The following is a 19,448-nucleotide window of genomic DNA, read 5'->3' on the forward strand; positions in this document are numbered from 1 at the left end:
TTTATGCTGTTGTATTCTCTTTTTTTTCAGCATTACTGCTTTATTTCTGATAGTGACAGAAAAGGTTGGAGAGAGAAGGGACGACATGCAGGAAGGACTATATATGGTATGCACTCGTATATGGTATGCACTCTTACCAGGAGATGCAACGGGCCGCCCCACACTTGGTGGTTTTGAGCAAGTGTGCCCTACTTCTTACACATTTACAAGAGAAAGAGATTTGCCTGAATAATAATCATTGATTAATTCTGTTGACAATAAGCGATAATGTCAACTTGACAGCATTAATAGCTGCTTTTTGTCCAGAATGTGTGTCAGAGAGCAACACTTCCCTGTGATTTCTTATTTTAGTCATCTCAACACAAACCCTACTACAGCTTAGTGACTGGGGGATGATACAATGAATATGGGAATGTGGTAATTGTAATACCCCCAACTATCACCAGATTAAAATCTGTCCAGTGTGCTTAAGTGCCCTCAGTTAGTTGTCTGGGGTTAGTAAGACACCAGTAGGCTCCGGCACCGAAGTAAACTTGCACCCACACAGATTTTTGCTTCTTGCATAAGTTAAGTTCTGGCTGCTCTGATTCAAAGTCATAAAATGTGCCCACAGCACAGTCGTTGGTAGCACACTTACTGGTTGACCTGAGTTCTTCTCCGCTGGCAAACTGTCCCTGTGATGTTTGGCAGAGGATGTGAACATAGTATTTGGCACGCGATGAGAAGGTCACATTCACGAAGCAAGTTTGACCCTCTGAGGTTCAGAGGAATGCCCAGAGAGATATTTCATGTCGTAAAATTGCACCAGAGGGTCTGGTTGCAGCCTAGGGCCCGTCGTGAATATCCTCTCTTATGTTCACAAACATACGCTGTACAAACATACAGTATGCTCTCCTGAAGGGGACGGCGGTATCTTGGTAAAGTGCCTTTCACTGTACCTTCCTCAGTCATAAAATAATTCTCGAGTTGTATCCTCGATTCCACTGTCGCCGACGTCAATTTAAAATTACACAGAATTGGCAATTTAGTTTTATCTTAATATATCGTATGAATAAATGCATGCAAAATAAATGCATCTTACAAGTTTGGGCCTGTGGCATGTGGTTGTCTACACACTACCCCAAGCCAACAGTGGAAGTTGGCAGCAACGGGGACCACAGTTTTGGGAGAAAATAAAATAGACAAAGTTGCAAAAATTTAAAAAAGAGGCCTATTGTGACTACATTCATGTTAGAATACCAGGCATTAGAACTGAATAGCTAATATACTTTATGGAAACCTTGCTAGAATTAAATAGAATAAAAACTTTACACCTCCCCACGTGTAAATTAGATTTGATCGTCACAGCACGTCACTTGACTTCAGCAGACTTTTGCAACAGGTACATTTATGGCCAATGGAAAATAACTATGGTTACTCAACTGTATGATGAAGCAACAGGTAACAGATACAACTCAGTATACAGCGTGGAAGTCTAGATTTCACACACAGGTGTGCCACGAGGAACCCTGTGTTTACATGGTTTCCCTAGCAACGAGGGAAACCCTCGCGTGTCACTCTAGGACTCTGCTCCCTTTGTGACGTCAAAGTGCCGGTCGTTCCTCTGTTTGGAACGTCAAAGGGCCCCCACAATCTCCACGTCAAGAATTCTTTTCACCTTCACTTGCGAAATACAAATAGGTGATGAGTCACTTGGAGATGGTAGGTGAAGAAAAGATATCTCACTATAGGAGACAACCACAAAATGTGAGCTATACGTCCTCCCACAGAAACCTGAAATAGCTGTTACACCGGTAGAAAAATAGTGGCTGTGTTAAAGGCTTGGTGTGTGGGCCGCGTGGACTTCATGGCAGGGTATTCCTTAAGTGCAGGGAAATTTCCATTCTCCAGCATAGGCATTAGGACATAAGACAATATTGGTTTAGAACACTTATAGCTGAGCATTCAATTTACCAGGCCTTGAGAAACCTGTGTTTTGGGGGGGGGGGGTTCTCTATACAACCCGCAAATCATTTAGCGTGTACCACTGTGCTGAGGTAGACAAAGTACAATTAAGTCCTGTACATTGTACATGGCAGTAGGTCACATAACAAGTGCATGAGAGCAATCACGATGGGTCATTAACTTGCGGTGACACTGGGTCCGAGTATGCACTCAGGTAAACATTTGGCACAGTTGCCATATTTACTTCCGGCGGAGAAGCAGTGTTTTGAAATGCTGTTGCCTCAGAGACTAACTCATCATCAGTAGTTCAAAGTCTAACAGCTCAGCGAGTACAGACGTGTATGGTGGCGCACGCACTTACGTACAACACTGTTTCTTATATGAAAAGTGCTGTAGTCAACAAAAAAAAATATAATTAGAAGAACAAGTTATTGGATGTTCCCTGACAGAGAGAGAGAGAGAGAGAACATTTATAACAGCTGACACCAACTTTGATGGCCAGCATACAGCTTAGTCTACTAAACCTCCATGAGTACAGCCCCGTTAACCACAAACAAGGTCAGACAATAGTTTAACCACTTGAAACCTAGCAGGTGAAGTAATGTTGCCATGTTATTTCCACTTGACTGAGCAAATATTATAGTGCCCTGGTGGATTTCAGCATCGAGGGCCAGAGAGAGATAGGGGAATAGTCCAATTATTTATTCATTTTCTTCAATTGTTATTAAATCATTTATAGTTATTTCCTTCATGATGTTAATATAAAAATAAATATTACAATATATTACATTATTGCAATATACAGTATAAGGTGGTGTCCAGGTTGCACACAGGTAAAGAAGATCCTGTCCACCACCGTAGAGCAGAGCTGAACCCCTCCTGCAAATACTGCATCTCATTAATGGAAATATAAAAGCTCTGTAAACTTTCTTTACCATTTAAGAATGTTGTTCAAATGTAGGTGGTGGATTTAATCCCTGCTGATAAAAGAGAACATTTTAAAATAGGGTGGTGGGTTTCATCCCTGCTGATAAAAGAGAACATTTTAAAATAGGGTGGTGGGTTTCGTCCCTGCTGATAAAAGAAAAACTTTGAAAATATGATATACTGTATTGTATACCCGAGACTGCCTCAGGTATACAATACAGTATAATATACTGTATCTTTTGGTCATGTTCGTGGGTGGGAAGCCAGCAGAAGCAAAGAATATTTTAAAGCATCCCTTTAAAATATTCATAATGACTCCTCATTTCAATATTACGCTAAAATGACTACATTGACAAAACAATACAATATAACCAGACCCAAATTATCTCCCAGAATTACATACGGGAGTGTGTGTGTGCGTGCGTCTATGTAAACAGGGAGGGGGTAAATGCATCCCTGTAAAGTTAGCCTTAGCAGGAGACACACAACATGAAGGATGGTTTTGCAAACGCTGCCATACAAAACCAATACACATCTGTTTTTGCATATTTGTCTTTCCGTCTTTGCTGTCGGTTTGCAGTGCTACAACATGCCCTGGCGCTGGTGTGGGATTATGCTAAAAGGACAGACTATGTATAGTGCTTGTCTTGCACGACCTGAGGCTAGAAGCCATAGAACAGTTTTGAAAAGTATGTTTCAATGACCCTCTTGAACAAATAGCGGCGTCCGTGTGTTCAGGGAAGGAAGTAGCCATATGAGAAGATGTGTCCCTTTATTAAATGTCATTATGTCTAAAAGGATTTACTTTATGTGTTCACATACCATTTAGCAGTGTATCCGCTTTAGACAAATCAGTGAACAAAACTGTCAAAATAATTATGGCTCGAGGCAGCATGGAAATTGAGAAGCCTCTTCTGGTAACACAATAGAGCAGAAAATCCTTGTCTGTCTTCTTTGAGACCGCACAGGACACCTGGCTGTTAGATGTAAGAAGTTCAAAGACTTTTTGACCTCAGAGTTTTCGGGACTTCATATTTTGTTCCACATCCTAATAAATAAAAAAAACAAGTGCACCGTGGAACACACAGACACCTTCCACTCTCTCTACCCATTCTCTCTAAATTGCCATATTCATAAATTCAGATCTCCATCTGGAGATTATCAGCATAATAACAGCAGCAATACACATACAGGCACTCATCATGACACCCCTAATTCATTTTGATTGTCCACCAGGGCGCCTTCTTGGTTTTGCTCCCTGCTACTGAAAATATTTGTGTTTTCCCTTCGCTCATTCCTCCGGACATTTGATAGGCCTTGGACGGCGTTCCCCCGCATACTTTCTGCTCTCTTAATGCCGTCTCTCTGCACCAAATGATATTTTAGTGCAAGTGCATGGCAACAGCAAAACAAAGAGGCACAGGATGAATTCTTTGGCCGACCACTTTTTTGAATTACTGATCATGTAAAAACCCACTGTGGCTCCCAGATTGCAAACATCAGTCCTTGGAGCCTGCATGCAAACCATCCCTCTAAATAGGCTTGTCTATTTCTGTTGGGTTGTGGGGGGAAACATGTGTTTGACATCAGTGTCACTCTAGAGGCGTTTTGCAGAGGGCCCTTTTTGTCCCCTTTGCTGCAGGGGCGGGGGTAAGGGGGGTGGGGGGTTCAAACAAACAATCACACAACAATCAATGTGCACACAATGTGAAGACAAGCGCAGCTACAGCATAACTGAGGTGAGGTGGTTTTGGATCCGGCTTTATGTTTCATTTTCTGTTTGGGGGCTACTGTTTATACTTTTGCTCTTTTGAACGGGACTTTGGAGAGAGAGCTGCGGCATAAACACATTCGCAAAGTACAGTATGTTCCATGCCAGCTACATTGCTATATTCCCCGCCATGCTCAGAACAAAAGAGGATACATTTCCCGGTACTGGAATTACGCCAATGAAATTGCTAGATTTCATAGATAACTCCCTCAACAATGACTTTTGGGACATTTGGGATCATTTCTTACACTTTTAGAGTTGAATGAACACTAAGGATATTTCTGTGTTCCCTTGAGCATGGCACTTTACTCAATTACTCCAAAGTAGCTGCTCATCCAGTAGCAGAGAACAATATCTCTACTGGACAGCTGCCAGGTGTGAATGTGATTCAGTACAGCTCTGAAACACAAGTAGTACTCAGCAAACATTGCACAGGTTGCATTGGGACAGGCACTACAGTTTCTCACCACGTCAGTCAGTATTTCCCAGTAAGTGCAGAAACCTTGTCTATTTACCCAATCAGCTCCTAGCGGAGTGGGGGAATGAGAGGCCTCGTGCGCCTATACAACTCTCGCTCCCTCTATAATTTAAGTCCCCGTTTTCCACCAAGACCACTCAATCTTACAGCCATGTGGCGGTTTGGTGCCGTAACCATTCACAGCTGAGTAAAAATAAACCTCGGGGACACATCCTTTCAGGACGGGAGGGGGATGAAGAGCGTCTCAATGCGCCCCGCTGGCTTTTGTGTCAGTTATGATAACCTACAATGATTCATGCTATCTACGGATGATTCCCCCTCATATAATTTGCACTGGGAGTATGGTCAGGGGCACATCGTAAGGGTATACAATATCCCTTGGTTAAAATTCGGGGGTGAGGTAAAAATAGAAATTTCTACCACATGAAGAGTCTTAGGCCAGGAATAGCTTATTTGAGGGGTATATATTTCAGCGGTTCAGTGAATGGGGTCTCTCCAGATGTCTCCAAGACCCCGATTTAAGGGTGGTGGTGGTGGGGGGGGGGGGTAGCTTTTGGTGTGCGTGTATTACCTACTATTTGAGTGCATATGCATAGACTAGAAAGACTTCTTGCATTGAACAAAATGTTGTGCACCCATAAAAGACTGTGTCTATATGAATAGTTGGACTGTTATTAGGCCTAACACTGTTGAGAAATAAAACAGCCATGTTACAACCCACATTAGAAGCATGTGCTTACTAATAAACCCTTCAAGTTTAACCGCCTCCGCGTCTTGCGTGATTTAAAGTACGTTTAAGAACGTCTTTACCCCACCACCTACTGCAATTACACCTTGGTAGTTACTACATCATTAAGAGGTGTGGTCCGCCTACAACTTCTGAAGTACATCACCTAGTAGGTGTGTAGCAAGTCTATGTTATGAGGTCTTTGAAGGCATGCGGTATGCAGTGTGCAGAGATAGTTGGACTGTGTGGCAATTGATGAAAACATAAAAATGTATTGCCATTTGAAATATTGTGTAAGTACTCTAGACTGAGCTAGGGATGGAAACAATTTACCATGTATTGTTTCCGTATATCACCTTTTGGGAGAGTAAAATAACGCTATTTTAACATCATTGACCATGCAGTTTTGAAATTATATAATTATTTTGAAAAACTTTCACAACACCAAAGGTAATACAATCTTCCCCATATAATCCTTCAGTTCAAATAAAAAAACACAAACAACAATGAAATTGGGGGTTTGAAGTTTTCCCCTTTCAAATGCTACACGATGTGGCATGAATAAGAAGCCAGAGGGCCAAAGCTGTACTTAAAGTGACCTTTTCAAAACAGGTTAATTGACTTGTTGGCTCTCAACACTTGCGAGTGTCTTAAAAGGTTGAACTGCCAGCTGTCAGAACACTAAAGCCGAGGTTGTAGTCCTGTGATCACTATCTCATCATCTACACAAGAGTGGCAATTTACTCCCATGCCCACAGGAGATCGTAAGTGAGGCGAGGGATAAACTACAGGTCTAAATCAAACACTCTTGTGGCTCTGAGCACGTTAACAGGAAAGGTTTGCTAAACACCGTACGACAAGCCAACACATCTGCCATCGGTAAAGGACCAGAAGAAACAAGTTTCTTGTGTTGTTACATCATGTGACCCATACTGAAACTTCTACTGTATTTAGATTTACTGTTTATTTCCATGAGATTTTGAGACCGGGCTGTCTGAAACAAGGAAGGAAATCTAGAAGGTTCAGCAGGTAGTCCTAGGGACAATGAAAAGCACTTCCTTTGAACTCCAGGCTGGATCTATTGTTCTGGTGAGTATCCTCCAGGGATTTAAGGAGCAATGGATAGACAGGATATGAACTGCTGGCCCCTCAATAGCCAACTCTACTGTAGAGTTGTGATGCAACATCTTCCGCTCTCGCCAGATCAAGTCAAACCTCGCAGATACCTTGGTGAGTCATCATAGCTTGGGACGGGATGTCATGCTCAAACATGATGAAAATTAAAGCAACTTTTATCACAGCAATAAAGGAAAGCTTTTACAGAATGTTACGTATATAATACGAACAGTAGAATAAATTAGGAACAGTTTGTGTGTGTGTGTGTGTGTGTGTGTGTGTGTGTGTGTGTGTGTGTGTGTGTGTGTGTGTGTGTGTGTGTGTGTGTGTGTGTGTGTGTGTGTGTGTGTGTGTGTGTGTCTTCCTGTCCATTTCTTTCTCTCTAGCATGCCTGTCAGAATCTCTCTGCTTTCTGCATCCCATGCCTCTCAACCTCACTCACATCCTTTTTTTTCTCCCCTCCTTCTCTCTGTGTCTCTCTCTATCTCCCTGTTTCTCTGCCCCCCCCCCCCCCCCCTACCTGATGGCAGAGGTGAGTCTGTGCGGGAGCTGTCCGCGACCCTCGGGGCTGAGACTCCCTCTCCTTTGATCCTCCACATCAGATATCATCATTGACGGTAGTATCTCATCAAACGCTGTTAGACACTCAATAGCAGCTCCACGAATTCAAGCTGCACTAATCTTACTGATCTCACTAGTCTGAAAGAACTAAAAAGAAAGAGGAAAAAAAAGTATCTTCCACTGCCTCACAGGTGTCAAAGTTCAGGAAGGTCAGTCAACCTCAAACCTAATGAGGAGGAGTTTCACAGCGGCTCCAGGATGAAAGAACCCGGCTCTGCCACCTGTTCAAGTCCCACTGCAGTCCAATTTGGCAGAGGAGAAACTGAGGGCTTGCCAGAGTTCCCCAATTTGTGTAAGCTTGTAGCTTTTAAACAGATGCTAGGCCTGCTGTAGCCAAACCAGCTTCACTTTTAGTGTTGACCCATGTGGTAAGTCTATTTAATTTCCACAAACCCCATTAAATTCACCCGTATGACTCAAGCCAAATATATCAAGCCATTTCAGTTTATATCGAGGTTAATTTTATTGAGTCACTTTTTAAGATTCCCAGCATACACGGGTTGGTTTAACCACTTGAACTCTAGCATCCTTATTCTGGGGGAACATTCACTGACAATAGCTGATCTACAAGCTCACAATGCATCGTGCTGTGACGCATTGAGAGAGCTTTGAGATCAGCTATTTTCGGCAAAGAAATTTGGTGTAGAGGGAAAGAAAGAGCCGAAAAAGTACAGAGTCGACCCCAGTCAGTATTAGTATTTAAGTATGACTTCACTAAGTATAGAGGATTTAAGTGGTTTAAAGACAGCTTCCAAGGAAGGGGATGTTTTTATATTTTTGGTTGTTTGGTTGAAGATGTCTTACTCAGGGGAGTTAACCACTTAAACCATATGTACTTTAGTTGACCGGGGCCCCCCCAGGGCTCTATCCTGGGGGGGTGTTTTGCTTCCACACCAAATCTCTTTGCAGTAAAGCTCAGTTGTGAGATTGTTGATCTGCAATCTTTGTCAAATGTCTGCCTATTTTCAATTAATGTTCATGTTCATTCTTGCAGGAGGAGAACTGTTAAGACGATCAATTTGAGTTGCGTTATCAGAATCGACACAGCTTGTGTGAGAAAGTCTTCACACATCAGTTCACTCTGTGAAGAGATGGGGCTGAACATTGAGTCACACTGGAATACAATGCAACTGCAATGCAACCGTATCCACTCCCACTGTCACTGACAACAGATGAGTGACAGTTTACATTTCAGCCATGGCAGGGAATTAGGGGAGTAGGCGTGCTGTGGAGGAAGGCATTCGTCAAACGAAGTTTGATTGTCCATGTCCAATTTGGCACAACATCCCCATAAACCATCGCGTCCATCCCCTCCCTCCTAATCGCCCATTACCCTCCTACATGCGTACGATACACAGCGCTGTCCATTTCCCTCAGAGGATGGGCAGTTTCTGTAGTGTTTTTTCCTTTTCTTTTCTTTTTTTAATGGCTTACATGTTGAAATGTCCTCCTCCTGTGTTTTATAGAGAGAAGGAAAAATAATAACAGCCGCATTCCAGAGGGGCTGTAATTTTCTTCCGGCAGGGTAAAAAGTTGTCCATTATGGTCAGGGTCAAGGAACACGTAGAAACCCGTCATCAGGACCGCGTGGTCGGCCACATCAGAACCGCCGGTCACAACCAAGTGGAAAGGCCCTGTCTCTCAGAGCAACGCTCAGCCAATCAGCAAGGCGAAAAGAGCCCAGCGCCTCGGTACATTTGCCCCCCCTAACCGCGCCATGTTCTAATTTAAGCGAGTGTATTCCATTGAAATTACAGTACACGTACCCACCCGTCCCTGCAATTTACATGATTTGCACGTTGATGGGAGAGAGCTTAAACAATGCTGATACGGTACAAAGCAACAGGAAGAGACTTTCTCTCCTACGTTTTGTGCAGCGGACAGGGACAAAGGGTTGTTGGGATTGTTTAATATGTAAGGGAAATACATTTTGATCTATTTAAATCATTGTTTTGTCCTCTGAAAGACTATGAAATGTTTGATGCAGTGATGAGCAGGGAAGGCTGCTATGGGTCCCTAAAACACCAGTTAATATGGTCTTCGTCCGATATGACTCACTGTGCTCGGTTGATGAACATTCTTTCAATGTGAAAAAGTGTAATGCAGTGTTAAACATTAGTGCCAAAAGTCACACATTTTGCATTACGGACATCATCCCATGCCATCCAGATGTGAAGCAAAGATAAACATAATGAGTCGAACTGCATTATTATTGCTTTGTATTCTCAATTGACAGTCGGGGTCAGGCACGTTTTAAAAGATAGATATATTCATGTGTTAGGGGCCGTGTCCACAGAAAACGTTTCATGAGCGAAGGAGCGCATTGAACATCATGTCCATTATTGATGCCCACAATGTTGTAACCTATCAACTGTTGCTGTGGTCAAACGTTGTGTCATCTGTGTCATTAGCACAATAGCCTGGCTGAAACAACGGTAAACATCAGGTCGTAAATGAGCAGGTTGAAAGACAAAGCCAGGAGGATCAAACGTGACATTGAGTAGTGGTCCTCTCCAAAAGTTGAACTGTTTACTGCTTCAAGCATCCAAAGCACTCCACCAAAGAATAATGGACGCACTGAAACGTCAGGTGAAACTGGGGACTCCACTATTTCCCAAACAGTGGGTCAGAAACCAATTGTGGGTCGCAGACCGATTTTTGTGGGTTGCGAGTAAATAGAACCCTTTTTGTTTCTTTTTATTCTTATTATTTTCATACATTAAAAAGCCTAACCATTTTTCTAAAGAATTTCATAAATAAAATTAAAACAATGAAATAAAATTCCATAAATTCCACAAATGTAACTTTTAAGTGGAAGTGAAAATAACCGATCAACAAGCTCACAACGCGTTGCGGAGCAACCCTACAAGCTCACAACGCAGATGTAGTTCGGCTATTTTCACTAGTTTGGGTCCCAGGGAAACATCAAATTTCTCTTTTGGGTCTCGGGATAAAAAGTTTGGGAACCAGTGGTCTACGCCGTCCACAGGCCAACAAGTAGGGGGTAGCAGCAACACTAGGTACATAGTTATAATGAATTGTTCAAGGGGAATTGGCATAAGGACTAAATTGGGGAGAAAAATGGAAAAGTACATTTATTGAGCATAAATATCTATAATATTTTTATATACTGTATATTAAACAGCATCAAGGCCCTGCCCCTGTCTCAATGCCAGATATATATTACAGGCAATGAACTAGCAAGATCCAAAATCATATAGAAACAGAGCCCATATGGGGGGGCTGGGGGGGGGGGGGGGGCAACAGCAGCACAGCAGAGCAGTAGCAGCAACAATGAGCAGTAAGCAGGGAGGTTAATAGCCCGCCCCCATCAGATGAAGTGTGCATGTGACAGATCACTTGATCAGGAGTTGGCACTGCTTTGAGTCTGCCTGAACTACCTCTGCAAGCTTTGCATCATACTGTACTATAGCCAATACATCACATTATAGGATACACCCTCATACCATGAAACGTAACTCTGAAAGTTGTAAAGCCCCATTTACCAACAGCTGCACGGTTGAGAGTTATGAGAATGTCAACATGAATGAGAACATGAATTCCGATCTGGCGGCTCAGTTTGAGGTTGTATCGCCAGAAATCATACATGTACCGGCTTTAAAAATCCCCAAACGGAACTTAAAAGATCGGATTTCTAGTGATTTATGCTGTTCATACTGTTATGAGGGGGGAACAACATATCTCAGTCACGTGGGGAAAAAGTGCATACTATCAGAAGTGCAATTCTCAGAGTTTAGAGCAAATTATTATGAAGCCACATAGAGATCTGCATACCAAAACAGCTTTGTTCTTTTTTCACGGGTTTGAAATTCTAGTCATGCAAGAGTATAGCCTAGCCTAATCTGTTATCTAAAGTATGAGCACTGTGGCTTCCATGAGATGTCTTCTAACTACAACGACAGAACACCATCCAGAGTGGAATTTTACAGGTGGGAATGTTAGCCGCAGCACCCCGCAGCACCCCTCTCTGTAAACCAACACACACACCAACTACTCAAACCATCCCACCATCCTACTGTAGTTGTTGTTGGACGTGAAATGTGTCGGAACTGAGAGGTGTTGACAGTGCACAGTGTCAAGTGGAACTGTCTTACAAGGGCTGTCTCTGTTGTGCGATTGGCACGAATGAAAGACATGACAATTCAATGCGCGTGAACACACACACACACACACACACACCTGAGAATGCTTAGAAAAAACAACAACACGGAATGCTCCTGAGGTTCATCCTGCCATCGATGGTGGTGGCGATGACTCATTAAGGCATGCTGGGAACCTGCAGGCTGAAATATGTTTTGGTGTCTCTGGGTATTTTATCAGACCCAGACATCAACTCTGATGACATATGTTTTTATTCTTAGAGTCAGCCATCCACTTGTATTCCTAACACTCTGTGTTTCGTAGAACCTGCAGGCTCTGAGCATCCATTCAACACAGTGCCCCGCCCTTAGAAACTGACAGGTCCCCTCAAAGAAGGCAACAGATGTGCATGAGGACTTGGCAAGCGTCTGACACAGGAGGGGGCGGATTTTGCTGGTCACTGGGGAAACTAGATAATGAAAAGCTAAAAACACAAACAACGCTCACAAGTAACGACAGAGGTTTTAATCCCCAATGAAATATGTTTATTTTGATTTTTAGCGTCTTGAAAACACAGCTCACTATGTAATAGATGTGAAAATGAACAAAAAGACAAACAAACATGGCATTAGCCCAGCTAACGTGCATCACGCAGGTAGGCCTAAGTCACGTTTACAGTTCAAGGACTGCTTTGTTCAACATTGGTGTGGCTCATTTCTTTACTCAGGTGCGTTGAATGTGCCACAACACTGCGCTATCACACAGTAAGTGCTTTTCAATAGGAATGCACTCATTGTCACATAAGACGGAGAACCGGGACGGGGGAGGGGGGGTCTTGGCATTTAAAAAGGGCCATATTTGAGGGCCTCCTCTGCGAGTGTTTACCTTTAAGGACAAATGAAGCCATTGAGTCACTACGAGCTGTGAATGAGCTCCTTCTGCACACACAGGCTTTTTGAACGCACTTCAAAACAACCTCGGCAAACCCAGGGACACATTCCACTGGTGTTTAATGTGAGGGCAAATAGGCAGCCACTTCAATAAAATACCTCTTGCATTGGAATTGCATAAGTCAAAAGGCAAATGGCGTCCGCGCCGGGGGTGAAACGCAGGGAAAAACTACGATTGAAGGCCTACCTACCTGAAGGACTATTTTAAGAGAGCTATTTATTATGCTGACAAGTTTATGGACTATACACTACATGCCACTGGTATGCATACAGGAACAAAGACATGATTGAGACGCTGCCAATGTTTGTATGTCTTTTGCTCTAAAAGACATTTTGATCACCAATGTAACCATCACTACCAAATTCACTCATGAAATCACTGCATCTTCCTCTTTATGGAGCTAAGATTGCAAATGTTTGCGCAAGCTAATGCGTTCTCCTGAAACCCTCTGCTATATCTCTATTTTTACATGCCATCATTTTGAGGTTGAATGTACAATAACAAGTTGGGTCTGGTGAAGGCCATCCTATTTTAATTATATTACACCAAGGCCCCCTCATCACCCTCCCCTTTCCGCAACCCCTTCCCTTCACAAACACACAAAAAAGGCATCGCATTACACACTAACATCCTCGCTTCTCTGCGGCATGTAATTATACAATCTGCAGAAAACATGTATTTTTAGGGTCCGTAAATGTTTGACTTCTGCCTGAGTTGTATGAAGTTGGGAGAAAAGGCAGGGGTATTTCGCCATAAAACTTTTATAACAGTTCCAGCTTCATTGTCCAGCTTTGAGATTTTTTATGATTTTGGAGGTATTTTACCCAGCCTGAAAACAGTTCCAGTTCCAACATCATCAGAGGCAAAAAAAATAAGACTGTTCAAAACAAAACACAATGTAACCTCTTGAGAGGCACTATTGTTTTTACGTGTTTTGAACACTTCTTTTTACGCCCCACTTAAGTGATTTCAGTATTCACTCTACTAGATGTAATAGTAGTGAATAAAGTACGACATGATCTGGAATTTGAGTACTTTTTAAATGTGTGACCCATGAGCAAATTTTCTATGCAAGTGCTCTGTAAAGTGAAGAAGCAATATCTATTTTTGAGTATTGAAATGTACTTAGATTGGCAACAGAAAGCCTGGGAGTTATGACAGTGGTGCATGACAACACCTTTCAAACAACTCATTATTTAACATAATACAATTCTGTAAACAAGGCTGGTTTATTGTATCATACCCCTACTGTATAAAATGAACAATAATAGAAATAGAGGCGGAGAGATAGATGTTGCAGTACATCTCAACCGTATTGCAGAAAAGCAGAAAAGGTGGTGCTCCATTCCACGCTATCAGCTTGCCCAGTGTTTCTGGAGTTATCGCGCTGACAATGTGTGGCTTCGCAATGCTCCAATCAGCGTGTTCAGGTTTTGGTACCCAGTATTGGCCGGCTTACTGCATGGTTGAAATAGGCTCTCCCTCCCTCCCCCTCTCTCCCTCCCTCCCTCCTTCTCTCTCTCTCGCTGCTCAAGCTCTGGTCTGAATCTGACACACACAACAGAAACAGTTGTCTAACAACAGTGATTTGCACTGATGTCAAGTGTTGCATAACGTTGGGCTCAAGCATGTCCGTACTTGGGCACAACCACCCGCCTGTTACCGCCACAGACACACAACTTTGACCCTATATACAGTAGTAGATAGCAAGATCCACGGTGTACACACCTAGGCATATTATTACTTACGCATCTCCTCAACTGAGGAAAAGTACAGAGAAAATAGAAAAGACAAATTAGTGATGGATGACGCTGTGACTCGCCTCGCTGACTGCAAATTGTCAATCGTGAAAACAGACAGCCGTTTACCTCACTACATCCATTGTTCAAGGTAGAGATTAGAGCCCAACCGATGCCAGATGTTTGGGTCCAGTGCTGATCCAGATTTTGGAGAGACCTAGACGACCGATTACCGATGTTTTGACTGATATTTGTAAAAACCTGCAAAATCTTCTAATCAATTAGACAAACTGAAGTTTATGTTATTATTATTATTATTATTATTTTGGCTTTTTACACCTTTTTTTTCCGAAATGTAGTCGTTCCTCACACATTTCTGTATTGTCACTGCTGTTGTATCCTTCTGGTTAACCTGCCAGTGAGGAGCTCTCACTGGGAGGATGTAGGGCCTCCGTCCTACTCCTCCTGCCCAACACGCAGATAGGTGCCACCTCAGCCCGTAGGAGTACGTGCAGTGACTAATATATCACCCTCCCCAGAACACTGGCCATAGCCTGGAAACCAGACAAAAAAGTGCCCTGGGCAGCTCTCCCCGTTTTTTTTTTTTTGAGTTGTGGGTGACCAATCAGAGCCCACTATTCAAAGTGGGACATTTTTTACTGTGACGTTTGAATCTGTTTTAGCTGCCCCTTGGAAATGATGCTTCCACACCGAAGTTCCAGACTAATATCTACGCAGTGATATTAGTCTGGACATGCCAGGCTACACTGGCCATTGTGTTCGCGTAGACGCTCGACACAGCTGGATGCACCAACGGTGGATTCGAACCCCCAGACTTCGTGGTGGTGGGCAGGTACATTACCCCTTCACCACCTGAGCGCCTATTTTATTTAACACTTAAGCTGCTATTTCTGAAAAATGTGAAAGCTTTTGAAAAACTGACCATGATACCGACATGATACTGACCATGATACAGACATGATACTGACCATGATACCGACATGATACTGACATGATACTGACATGATACTACCATGATACTGACCATGATACTGACATGATACTGACATGATACTGACCATGATACTGACATGATACTGACCATGATACTGACATGATACTGACCATGATACTGACCATGATACTGACCATGATACTGACATGATACTGACCATGATACTGACATGATACTGACCATGACACTGACCATGATACTGACCATTATACTGACATGATACTGACCATTATACTGTCAAGATACTGCCCATGATACTGACATGATACTGACCATGACACTGACATGATGCTGTCAAGATACTGCCCATGATACTGACATGATACTGACCATGACACTGACATGATGCTGGACATAATCCTGACATGATACTGACATGATACTGACCATGACACTGACATGATGCTGGACATAATCCTGACATGATACTGACATGATACTGACCATGACACTGACATGATGCTGGACATAATCCTGACATGATACTGACATGATACTGACATGATACTGACCATGACACTGACATGATGCTGGACATAATCCTGACATGATGAGATGGCCAGAAACGCCACTGATTGCCAATGGCGATAAATAACGACACATCAGTCTGGCTGGTATATCGGTCTGGCTCTAGTACAGACACTAACGGTACTGTAAAGCATTTAGCACATTTCATATGTTGAAATTCATGTGAATTCCTCATTTTTGTGACACACACACACACACACACACACACACACACACACACACACACACACACACACACACACACACACACACACACACACACACACACACACACACACACACACACACACACACACACACACACACACACACACACACACACCCTGTTTCTAATATTTTCTAAAGATGTCAGCACACAAGATTATCCAAAGCCAATTTGGAAGTCTACACTGTACGGGTTGAGCCTTATCTCTTACCAAACCAAATAAAAGATTGCTGTACAAGTTATTGAAGTTGGTAACATGCCAATATTTAATCTAATCTGAGGTAGAAACCGATTGACCCTATGCCAAAGAGTTTTACAGCACAGTGCAGGCGACGTATTCTGTTAGCCATGTGTCATATACTGTATCTTATCTCACAGTACTTTATCTATTGGTTATATGATTGCCAGAGCAATCAATTGGAGATACACAGTATGAAATAAGATAGATTTCATTCAGAATGTGCATTCACCAAATACATCCCAATAAAACAAATATGATCAGATAGTATACTTGATCGGCAATACATTTGAACATTTTCATTCCAAAATCTTGGTCCTAATATAATGAGTTTTTTTGGCCTTACTTTACCTGCCATCCTACATTCAAGAATTTGCTTAAAGATGCTGTAGGACTGCTTTTGTTTCTTTTCCCCCATTTGGTTTTAGAGGATAACTAATCTCTAATCAAAACTCCAAGCTAGTTCATTAAATATGTCTGATTTAAACTAAAAGAAACAAAATGTGACTTACTAGACAGACTATATTCATGTGGATCTAAATCTAAATCTCAGGTGTACTGAAACATGGTAAACGTAGTTTGGTGAGGGACAATAGACGGCACACCCATCGTTGTGGTCATGGTGACTCATTCTTCTACAACAAAAATGAAGCTGTCTGCACCACAAAACGACATTTATTCCATCAATCAGTCCTCACCCGTACTGTAATGACCAAGCAAGACGTTAACCACTTAAATCCTATTTTATACTTTGTTGTACGGTGCTGTCACGTGGCGAAAATAGACGATCTACAAGCTCACAACGCATCACATCACGGTTCATTGTGAGCTTGTAGATCTGCTATTTTACAAAAAAAGTTTTTTTTTTAATTTGTTTAAAATGTTTGCCTATAATGACGTAAATAATAGGGACACTAGTTGAAAGTGATTAGCTGCCATTCTCTGGATGCATTTTGTCTAAGCTGCTGACTAAACCAAGAATGCATACTGGTGATATGCGGGTCAACCCGTAACCCATGGGCAATTATCGCGGTTGTGGGTTGGGCAGGTCAAGCCCTGGCCACAATAAAATGAATTAAACGCGTTCGGGTCAGGTTATTAATTAACACCTGTTTTTTTTTAGTCAGTCGGATTGGGCGCGGGTCGGGTCGTGGCTAGTTGGGTCAGGATTTTTAAATACCTGACCCGTGCATCTAGTGAATAACACACTTGTATCACTTGGTGAGTTGCACCAATCGTAATAAAGGCCCAATTCCCTGTTTTAATACTCTATTAACTATAACCCAAATTAGTGCAATGACAGAGTAATGGAAGAGATAGGCTAGCAATCACCTGACACCACATAACATGAGTTATAGGGCTTTTTCACTGCACCATAGAGCGGTTCTGAGAACAGTGTCAATAACCGTTCCAGTTGCATTTCCATTTGCTTATAGTTTGGTGCGGTACTGAGGTTAAATGTGCCCATTCCTGGATTTACGGCACAGGTTCCTAACCGCATTCAATGCAACCAAAGCATGCCTGTGGAGGACTTAATGACGTAGGTATTCAATGACTGGTTTTAGTCCCTACAGTAGTAAACACACCAAACACTGCTCCACATGCATGTCTGAATATTTAGGCTAACAGTTCTGGACAGTTGAGGAGAGACATTATTACAGTACATTTCCAAATCCACAACTATTTACAGAAGACTACAGTTGTAGTTCAACTATAGACACTCCATTGTATATTATCACATGGTTGATTACAAGCTATGTTAGGTAAATAGCTCGGTATGTCCAACTTTATCTTCAAATTCAAGTTTATTGTCACAAGTTTAGAATAGAGAATAGAGAAAGAAACGAGGGAAACAAAGTCAGATAACAAGAAGACACAATGTCAAATATACATTAGGTGCATGCGGTAGTCAAAATGGAAATAAAATGAGGCAGAATATTCTTGTGCAAGTATAGATACATTTGCAGAACATACAAATAGCAGCAGATATAGAATCACAGTCTTCTGTGAAGGTGAGAGACATTACCTACTATATATCTATAAAACAGATAGATAGTACTATAGTCTATTTTTTATCTATCCTTCTTTTAAATGTTAGAATAGGGCATTTTCTCCATTTAGCCCCATTTCCATGGAGTAATTTTCTATAACTAGATTTTCAGGCACTACGCGGCCTTCAAACCTAGTCTTATGCTGCGCTGATAAGAGCAATGGTCACCAAACAATGCTATAACACTGCTGTCGAGCAGTGATGCACTTGCAGCACCCAGGTCCACTGTCATACCTGTGCGACTTGTGTTCGGGAGGTAGGGGCACTTCCGGGTTGCACCATTGAACTCCGCACCATTCAGTGTGTGGGTGAAGTTTGAAGGCAATCCGACAAGCGGGAAGTAGGAGGGGAAAACCGGAGGTGGTAATTTTTTATGAAATTGGAAGTCTGTGGGACCACCCACCAAGTTGCGAGCCTGTAGCACGCTGGGAACTGGAATTATGGCTGTTTAAAGCCCAGCCAATAGGAACACAGAGGGGGCGTTAAGAAATTACAGCCTGTCCCTATTGGCCGTCTAAGAGCACCTACCAAGTTGCGAGCCTGTAGCATGCTGGGAACTGGAATTATGGCTGTTTAAAGCCCAGCCAATAGGAACAGAGAGGGGGCGGGGCATCAGCAAATTACAACCCGTCCCTATTGGCCATCTAAGAGCACCCACCAAGTTTGTGGCCTTTAGCATGCTGGGAACTGGAGCTATGGCTGGGCCACAATAAAACGAATGAAACAGGTTCGGGTCAGGTTATTAATTAATACCTGGGACAGGGAGGGGGCGGAGCAATGGTGTGGCTATTCTGATGGCAGGCCCGTGACCAGTGTTGGTGCCAAGTTTGGTGCGGATTGGAACAACGGTGCACCTCGCAGGTCCGCATACTACGTTTGCGACGTCTACCGTCCATATTCTTCAACAATTTCTTTGACTTTATGTTTTAACCAATTAAGCCTTATTACACGTCGCATCACATTTTGGCCACAATAACATGCCCAAAATAGGGATATCAGGATTAACCACATGAACCCGAGCATTCCTTTTCTGGGCA

This window comes from Gymnoscopelus microlampas (genome assembly GCF_963454915.1).
Source record: "Gymnoscopelus microlampas genome assembly, chromosome: 5".
Taxonomy (NCBI): domain Eukaryota; kingdom Metazoa; phylum Chordata; class Actinopteri; order Myctophiformes; family Myctophidae; genus Gymnoscopelus; species Gymnoscopelus microlampas.